The sequence below is a fragment of the Bidens hawaiensis genome, unplaced genomic scaffold (assembly GCF_021521415.1).
Source record: "Bidens hawaiensis isolate Kalapana, Puna unplaced genomic scaffold, B.hawaiensis_p1.1 tig00030817_1, whole genome shotgun sequence".
NCBI lineage: Eukaryota > Viridiplantae > Streptophyta > Magnoliopsida > Asterales > Asteraceae > Bidens > Bidens hawaiensis.
Genome location: NW_027495160.1, coordinates 168,162 through 176,971, shown reverse-complemented (window position 1 = coordinate 176,971; position 8,810 = coordinate 168,162). Strand labels below are relative to the sequence as shown.

The 8,810-nt window shown below is 35.7% G+C and overlaps 1 pseudogene across 1 annotated transcript; it reads left to right on the top strand.

Annotated features, from left to right (window-relative positions):
• Positions 1–338: 338 nt before the first annotated feature.
• LOC143581177 (putative disease resistance protein At4g10780) lies at positions 339–8,345 on the top strand (annotated as a pseudogene). Its single transcript, XR_013143788.1, has 6 exons — positions 339–2,265; positions 2,789–2,898; positions 3,087–3,583; positions 3,831–4,476; positions 4,802–5,398; positions 7,830–8,345. The product of XR_013143788.1 is annotated as a putative disease resistance protein At4g10780 (transcript).
• Positions 8,346–8,810: the final 465 nt, after the last annotated feature.

Sequence of the window (8,810 nt, the reverse complement as noted above, 5' to 3'; positions counted from 1 at the left end):
CCGGTATCCTATGGGTAGTTATCCGACAAATACTCGATGGGTATTCGGCTGCGCACGTGGCATGATTTTACAATCGGGTTTGGGACCGGGATTACCAACACTCATCCCGAACACGGCCCGTTTGCCGTCCATAGTGACTAGAAATCAATACATTAAAAATCAAACTATATATTTTTTAAAAATTTCGTTTTACTTTCTACATTACTTTAACGGGCGGAAATCTAAAATATATGCACAAATATGTAACTTTGTACGTGTGATATAACTTAGTACAAATTAATATATATATATCCTGTCAAAATAAGCATATCAAATTTCATTTCTATTTTATAAATGATTACTTTATTGTTTGCCTACCACAGGAATATGGAATTCGTAACTCCAATTTTAAATTCCATTGTTGAATCCTTGATGGTACCTGTTAAGACGCATCTGGGCTTCTTCTTCTCCTCCACAACATATGTTACAAACGTGAATGAAAGGTTACAAAACTTGAATGAAGCAAAACATGAGGTTGAAGAGAAGAAGAATGATGCTTCAAGAAATGATTGCCTTATACCTGATCGAGTACCTAGATGGTTGGAAGAAGTGGAAAGCGTCAAAGAAGAGGCGGGAACTATTCCGGCCGGTGGAAATGGATGCTTGAATCTCAAGACTAGATACAAAGCAGGAAAAAGGTCATTCAGTACTGTGAAGAAGATCGATAAACTTCTTGAAAAACAAAAGGAAATTGAGTGGTCTAACAAACAAAGACCTCTTGGTATGGTAATTAGTCCTTCGGAGCCATTTACCTCTGAAACTTTGAATGATCACGATATTACCCAAAACATCTTCCCGTCTAGAAAATCGTTATTCAGCAATGTTATGAAAAACCTTGAGGCGGATAGTGAGACCCAAATGATAGGTCTATGGGGGATGGGAGGTGTCGGCAAGACCACAATGATGGAAGATATAGAGAAGGTTGTGAAGAAGTGGGGAATGTTTAAATGGGTTGTGAGGAAGACTATTGGGACAAAATATGACCCAATTGCTACTCAAGAAGATATTGCAAAACATGTCGGTATAACTCTAGGGGAAGAAAATATAGAGGATAGGGCTATTCGTCTTGGGAACAGTTTTGAAGGGATGTCAAAAAATGGAGAAAAGATATTGGTGATACTAGATGACGTTTGGGAGGAGATCAAACTCAAAGACATTGGACTCACAAGTCATTTTCCAAAAGGCTTCAAGTTGCTAGTCACGTCACGAAATGAAAAGGTTTGCACTAAGATGAATGTTGAAACTAAAGAAGTTATCAAAATGGTTGGTATAGAAGAAGTAGAAGCAAATTCTTTCTTCTGGAAAACTGTAGGACTTTCGGATGCAAGATAGGAGAAGATATTTTAAAGAAGTGTGGTGGGTTACCCATCGCTATAAAAACCATTGCAGAGGCTCTTAAAGAGGAAGAAAAGGATGCATGGGAAGTTGCGCAGAAGAATTTACAACGCCATAACCTTAAAGATATTGATGACCTTGATGGCGTTGCGTATACAGTTTTTCATATAAGCTACGAGTATCTCAAAAAGGATGACGATAAAGCGATCTTTGTTCTTTGTGGCTTATTTCAAGATGACTTTGATATTTCTCTCGAGGAGTTAGTGAGGTATGGATGGGGGTTGCAGTTTTTTAAGAAAGCAGATCGTTTAGACGAAGCAAGAAAACGAACCAACACGTCGGTCCGTAACCTCATACGCGCAAATTTGTTGACAGAAAGTTATAAAGAAGGATGTGTGAAAATGCATGATCTTGCGCGTGCTTTTGTCTTGGATAATGTTTCAAAATTCAAGCAAGCTTCCATTGTTAACCATGGTGACATGTCCGAATGGCCTACACAAGATACACGGGAATCTTGTGAAAGAATTTTATTAACATGCAAAGGAATGTCTAAGTTTCCTGAAGATTTTTATTACCCAAACGTTTTGCTTTTGAAAATAATGGATGGGGATAGGCTACTCAAATTACCTGGAGATTTTCATAAGCGAATGGAAAAGCTTAAAGTCATAGCATATGACAAAATGCAGAATCCATTGTTTCTAGCTTCACTTCAATGCTCTAGCAGCCTTCGAACATTATTCCTTGATTCATGCTTACTGGTGGATAATGACATCTCTATTCTTGGAAACCTTGTTAACTTGGAAGTACTCAGTCTTGCTCAGTGTAACATCCAAAAACTAGCGTCTACTATAGGGAAGCTGAAAAGGTTGAAATTACTTGATTTGACCGGATGTTTACCTTTGTATTGATGATGGTGTTTTAGAAAACTTAAAAAGACTTGAAGAGCTTTATATGAGAGCTTCTAAGGAGAAACCTATTAAGTTCACTGACGCCAACTGTGACGAGTTGAAGGTGCTTTCGGAGAAACTTATTGCATTAGAGTTTGAATTCTTTGAGAATATTGTTCACTGAATGTGGAAACTAAATCTGCTGAGGACAAATAATACTTCAAGAATACATTAGATCTTACGACTAACAAAAGTGATATCATAGATTGCAAAATTAATGAGCTGTTTCGTAAAACAGAGAAGCTTCATTTAAGTGTGGAAGGCATGATATATGTTGAAGATATAATGTCTCCGTCTCAAAAATTCCACATTTTCCCGGTTAAAAGTCCTCCATGTTTCCAATTGTCTAGACTTAACACACCTCTTCACAATTCCCGTGGCAAATGGTTTGAAGCTACTTGAGAGCCTTACGGTTTCCTCATGTCCTGCTTTAAAATCACTTGTAAGTTTGTCTAATGGTGTGAAAGTAATGGAGTTACCAGAATTGGTGGAGTTGAAGCTTTATGACCTTCCTAATTTTATAAGCATCGTTCGCGAGTATGATATTTCTACTACACAACCATTATTCAACAAAGAGGTAAACACATTAATATTCTATATCATAAATTATATTTTCCATTTGTTCTATTGATTTAAAAAGTGTTAAAAACCGACTTTTTTGTTTACGTACCCAACAAAATTTGTTTGATTTAGTTATAACTTGTAGTGCTTGGTTATATTGAGATCTTACATGATCCAACAAGTTTAAACTTTATATTGGTGCAGGTTATGTTTCCAAAGTTGTCGAAATTGACTGTTGATCGATTGAAGAAGTTGAAGAAGATATGGGATGATGATATTACTTTTGGCGAGGAAGATAATGTTTCCATGTTAAGAGAGATTGAAGTGGTTGTTTGTGATTGTCTTGTGAACCTTTTTCCAAAGAATCCAATGAGATTACTAAGTCATTTAGAAGAGATCAAAGTTAAAGGATGCTGTAGCGTTAAAGTGTTATTTAACATAGACTTGGGTAAAACTGAGGAACATAGAAACACCAGCAGCTTAAGAAGGATACACTGTGAGAACCTAAAGGAGCTAACAGAGGTGTGGAGGATAAATGAAGAAAATTACTCGGGGGACCTTATTCGTGACTTTAAAGCCATTGAAACTATAATTATCAGAAGGTGTGAAAAGTTTAGAAATGTATTTACACCTACAACCATCAACTTTGATACTGGATCAATTATGGAGATCCATATCTCGTTTATAACAGTGATGCAAAGGTACATAAACTTTGGTCCATGGTTAATATTTTAACGTTGAAATAAGTACATCCATGTTTATTTGTTTTCTTTCTTTTTTCTTTTTTGTTGTTTTGTTTCTTTGTTTTTTTGTGCGATTTCACTCTCCTTCACTTATGAAATAAGTACTCTATTTGTTATTAAACCGATGTTTGTTAAATCCATTTTGTGAAAATATATAAAACTGAATACTTCTTTTTGTCTTTCACTTTTGCTATGAAATATTTATTTATTTGTTTATTACTAATTTCACAAGTTGTTGCTGGGATATGCAGATTACAGAGATAGCAAAAGATGAGGATAATATGTCTATAGTTGCATACCCATCCTATCACCTCACACACACTTTTCATCACCTTCGTAAGATTAAATTTCAAGGACTTAAAGAAGTAGAGGTGATGTTTGAGATGGAATATCCAAGTATTAATAGAGAACTGGTAACAACTCAACAACAACCACCATTGCTTTCATATCTTCAAGAATTACGATTATACAGAATGGACACGTTAAGTCATGTGTGGAAGTGCAATGACTGGAATCAATTGTTTATACTTCGCAAACACCAATCACAATCCTCATTCCAAAACCTCACAACTATATACTTGGAAAAATGCAATAACATTAAGTACTTGTTTTCACCTCTCATGGCCAAACTTCTATCCAGCCTAAAGACACTCTACATAATTGACTGTCAAGGTATGGAAGAAATTGTTTTGAGCAAAGCTGAAGATGAAGAAGAAGCGGTATTGACTGCATCTTTCAACGCTTTGTTCCCAAGTCTAGATAATATATATCTCTTAAACCTAGACAATCTGAAGCATATTGGAGGTGTTCTTGCCAAGAGGAAAACCGATGTCATTCATGATCAGTATAAGGTATGTTTTATATCTATTTTATGTTAGCTTTGAAAACTCGTCATAGTCTGTTAGCGTCGCTAACAGTGTCGCCTTCTCATAGTTGTCGCCAACACCTTGAGTCTCGTCGATACACATGTCACCAGTTATTGCCTGACCTCGTAATCAGTGTCGCCACAAACGAATGAATCGACAGTGTCACCGGACCTATACCAACCTCAACTAGACCTGTTCATCTATGCTTATTACACAAACAAGTTAACAAATATCATGTAAAATAAACAATAAAATCAGTGTGTAGGGCAATTAAATGCATATTTTAACATTGACCTTTTATTTACTGCAGTCAGGTGGTATTCCATCTTATGCAGCTGCAACACAAATGCATAACGTTCAAGAGCTAACTATAATTAGATGCGGATCATTGGTGGGGGTGTTTGAAAGTGAAGAGATCGACAATATTAATGATTGTACTAGCAGTAACTTTGACCAAGGAAGCCTCCCATTGCCAAGACCCAACAATATTGCTATGCGTCATGACCTAACCAACCTCAAGATACTCACCATTCGTAGTTGTGGCCTATTGGAATATGTTTTCACATTTTCCACACTTGAAAGCCTTAAGAACCTCAAAGAGTTGTCCATATCTTATTGCGGGTCATTGAAAGTGATTGTGAGGGAAGAAAATGGAGAGGAATCATTATCATCTAAGGTAGTCTTACCTCGTTTAGACAAAATTAAACTTGATTATTTGCTAAACCTTGAAGGTTTCTTCTTAGGGAGAAATGTTGACTTCGAGTGGCCATCATTAGATTATGTCAAGATAAAGAATTGCCCCCAAATGATGGTGTTCACAAATGGTGAGTCAACAGCTCCAAATCTCAAGTACATACACACAAGGCTAGGCAAACATAATCTTGGATGTGTCCTTAACTTTCGTCAGGTGTGTTTTTATATCTTCTTTCCTTTTTTTTAATCTGGGAGGAAAACTATCTCTTGTGTAAATTAAAATTTCTTAAACACGTCACTTTGTGATTTTAAAAATGTAAAAAGTTTTTTATGGATCACATTAGAGGTGGCAATATGGATGGATTAGGTTGGGAGAAAAAAAGGTTAGGATGGGTTGATTCCAAGATGGGTTAATTTTACAACATCGAAAACCACATTATTATTTTTTTTCGTTTTGGTTGGTTTGTCAGTTTCGTTTGGGTTTCGATTTTTGGTTTCGAATTTTTCCAGTATTTTGTTATTATTTCGATCAGTTTTTCGGTTTCGGTCATTTTTGGTTTTGACTTTTTCAGTTTTTTGTTTCGTTTTAGTCGGTTTTTTCAGTTCCGCTAGGTTTTGTGGTTTTTTTGGTTTCTTTCTGTTTCGGTTAAACTTTTTTCAGTTTCTTTGTTTTGTTTTGGTAGGGCTTTCTTTTATTTCGTTTCGGTTTAGTTTTAGTTTTTTTTATTTCATTTTGGTTTCAACTATTTTCTGTTTTGGTTGGTGTTTTCGGTTTCCTAGTGTTTTTTTTTTTGTTTGGTTACTTGGGGTTCATTTTTGACTATTTATAGTTTTTTCTTCTTTTTTGGTTAAAAAAGCCGAGGCCTTGGCAAACTTTATAACAAACAACAAAAAGGTACAAGCCAATGCATCTTAGCTAATCAGGAATGCCCCCAAACTAGCTATAAATAGTCAAAACTGGCCAACTACTATACAAGAATCGAAAGTCGGGCTCAGCACCATGACATCTCCTAAAATACAAACGATCTAAGTACACATAACAAAGACGGTACAACCTAGTGGTGACATCACATTGACATCTCCACCCGGTATCGAATCCCAAATCCTGCATATGGTATTAACCATATCAAATCCAATTTTGTGATTATCACCAGAATAGCCAAAACACCCATATCAAATCTATAGACATCACCCAATTAGTCTAGACTTCCCCTTAAGAACCAACTACTTTCAAATTGCCAAAAAAAAGTTTAGAAAATGATACACTTGGGACTCCACTTCATAAGTAAACAGATAAGATGTTTGTTTACAGTTAACAATGCACATAACCTCTTGTAATCTTTAACTACCTCCGCCCGAAATTTGAGCTCGCCCCCCTCCGTTTTTGATTTTTTTTATACGTATTTTCATATGCCCCCCTCCAAGTTTTTGTTCAAGCTTCGCCGCTGTGTAACAGGACCACATAGGTTAACTTTATCAATGGTCTGCTGATAACAAAAGCAACAAAACAGAAGACAGCTCTAATCCATACCAGTTGACTTTGAAGCAGCTTTGACTTTTTATGATTAACCGGCAATCATTGCAGTTTATGATTCTGTTGTTGACTTTGCTGCATCTGAGTTTGACTTAATTAGCAATCCATCTTGACCAGAACATGATAGAATTTAGATCTATTGACTTTCTGAGTTGACTATCATATGAATTGTTGACTTTATGCTTCAAAGACATAGCAAAATACCAAAAATACCCTTGATCACCAAACAACCAATACTCCTCAGTATTCACGCGTTAACTACACCAGAGTTTTACTTTGCCTTTCCTATATATCTTCCATTTTTATCAGTCTGTAAAGACCAAAATGCCCCTAAGTATGAAAAATCCGAAAAAACCATCATAAAACTCAGTTTTCTTGAACCGGAATAAGTTTGAACCTCTACCATATTGGTTTTAGTCCAATGTAAGCTACACAAATAGTTGCTTACGACATTTATTTTACTTATCATCTTTATGAACTTCCACCACCAGGATAGGGACTATTCAAGAATGATCAAAAATAAAAGTACCTGTATTGTCAAGAAAGTCTTTGTCAAAATGCCAAAATTGTCCCGTTCTCTTCGGTTTTTTCAATTTTGGTTTCAGTGTTTTTGTTTTGGTCGTTTTTTGGGTTTCGGTTTTGTTACGTAATGGTCGTTTTTTCGGTTTAAGTTTCTTCTTTCATTTTGGTTGGTTTCTGTTTGGTTTTGATTTTTCAGTTTTTTTTTCGTTTTTGGTTGTTTTTTCATTTTAGAGTTTTCCGGTTTTTTTTTGTTTTAGGTTGATTTTTGGGTTTCGTTTCGGTTCGTTTTCGATTTTTTTTGTTTTCTTTTGGTCGGTATAGTTTCGACTTTTTCTGTTTTTCTGTTTTGTTTTGGCTATTTTAATTTCGTTTCGGTTAGTTCGTTTTAGTCCTTATTTGGGTTCAGTTTCGCCCATTTAGACTCATAAACAAAAGTCACTTATATTTTTCCAACCCATCGAGACCTTCGTGAACTAAATTCAGTCTTTAATATTACTCGGTATTTTATTTCCACTCTGTATAGTTGACAAAAAGAATGTTGTTTTCTCTAACATATGTGTTGTCTTGGCCATTTCTTTCATCTCTATAGACTCCACCCCCAACTTCCGGCAGTTCAAGCTTCGGCCCTGCTACTGCACAAGGGACACCTTGGTTCCATAATTTGGTTCAAATATCTTTGGAATCGGTCAGTTTTAAAAAGATTGTTCCATCCAATGAGTTGCTACATTTGCAAAATCTAGAAGAGGTTATAGTAAAATACTGTTGGGATGTTGAGGAGGTATTTGAAGTAACATCGGAAGTGACAAATAACGAGTCACAACCTGTCGTGATATTTCCAAAGCTAAGAGAAGTAGAGTTAGGAGATCTGAAAAGTCTCAAGTATATATGGAAGAGCAATCGGTGGACAAGATTGGAGTTTCCACACCTAACAAGACTTGTTATTAACAGATGCAATAGTTTGGAATATGTTTTTACAACTTCCATGGTTGGCAGTCTCATGCATCTCCAAGAAGTAAATATAAAGAGTTGCTATGATATGGAGGTACTTATCAAGAAAGAAGAAGAATGTGATGGGAAAGTAAGTGACCTTGTCTACGGTTGTTAAAACTTGTAGATCTTCCAAAGCTCAAGGGAGTGTGCTTAGGGAATGAAAATTTTATATTATCTTCATTGAATACCTTGGTAATTAAAAAATGCCCAGAAATAAGGAATTTCAGTGAGGGGTGTGTAATTGCTCCTGAGCTCAAACTAGTAAAGACAGATATTGGCTTCTTTCAATTAAGGGAAGACATCAACTCCTTCATAATAACAAAAACACAAGAGGCAAGTAGACGTGATTCAATTCCTCCAAATGCTATTAATATTAATGTCATTTAATGTTTCATTTTTCCTGTTTTTTGTTTATGTATGGATCCGTGTTTGGAGACAGTGTCCCCTAGTGAAGAGGATGAACAGTGCAAGGGAAAATATTAAAGGTGATTAATATAACTTTTTTTTCATGGTCTCTATTACAAGTTTTGAATATGTGTGGTCATCGGTTTGCCATGATAAAAATAAGGGAAAATTCCCA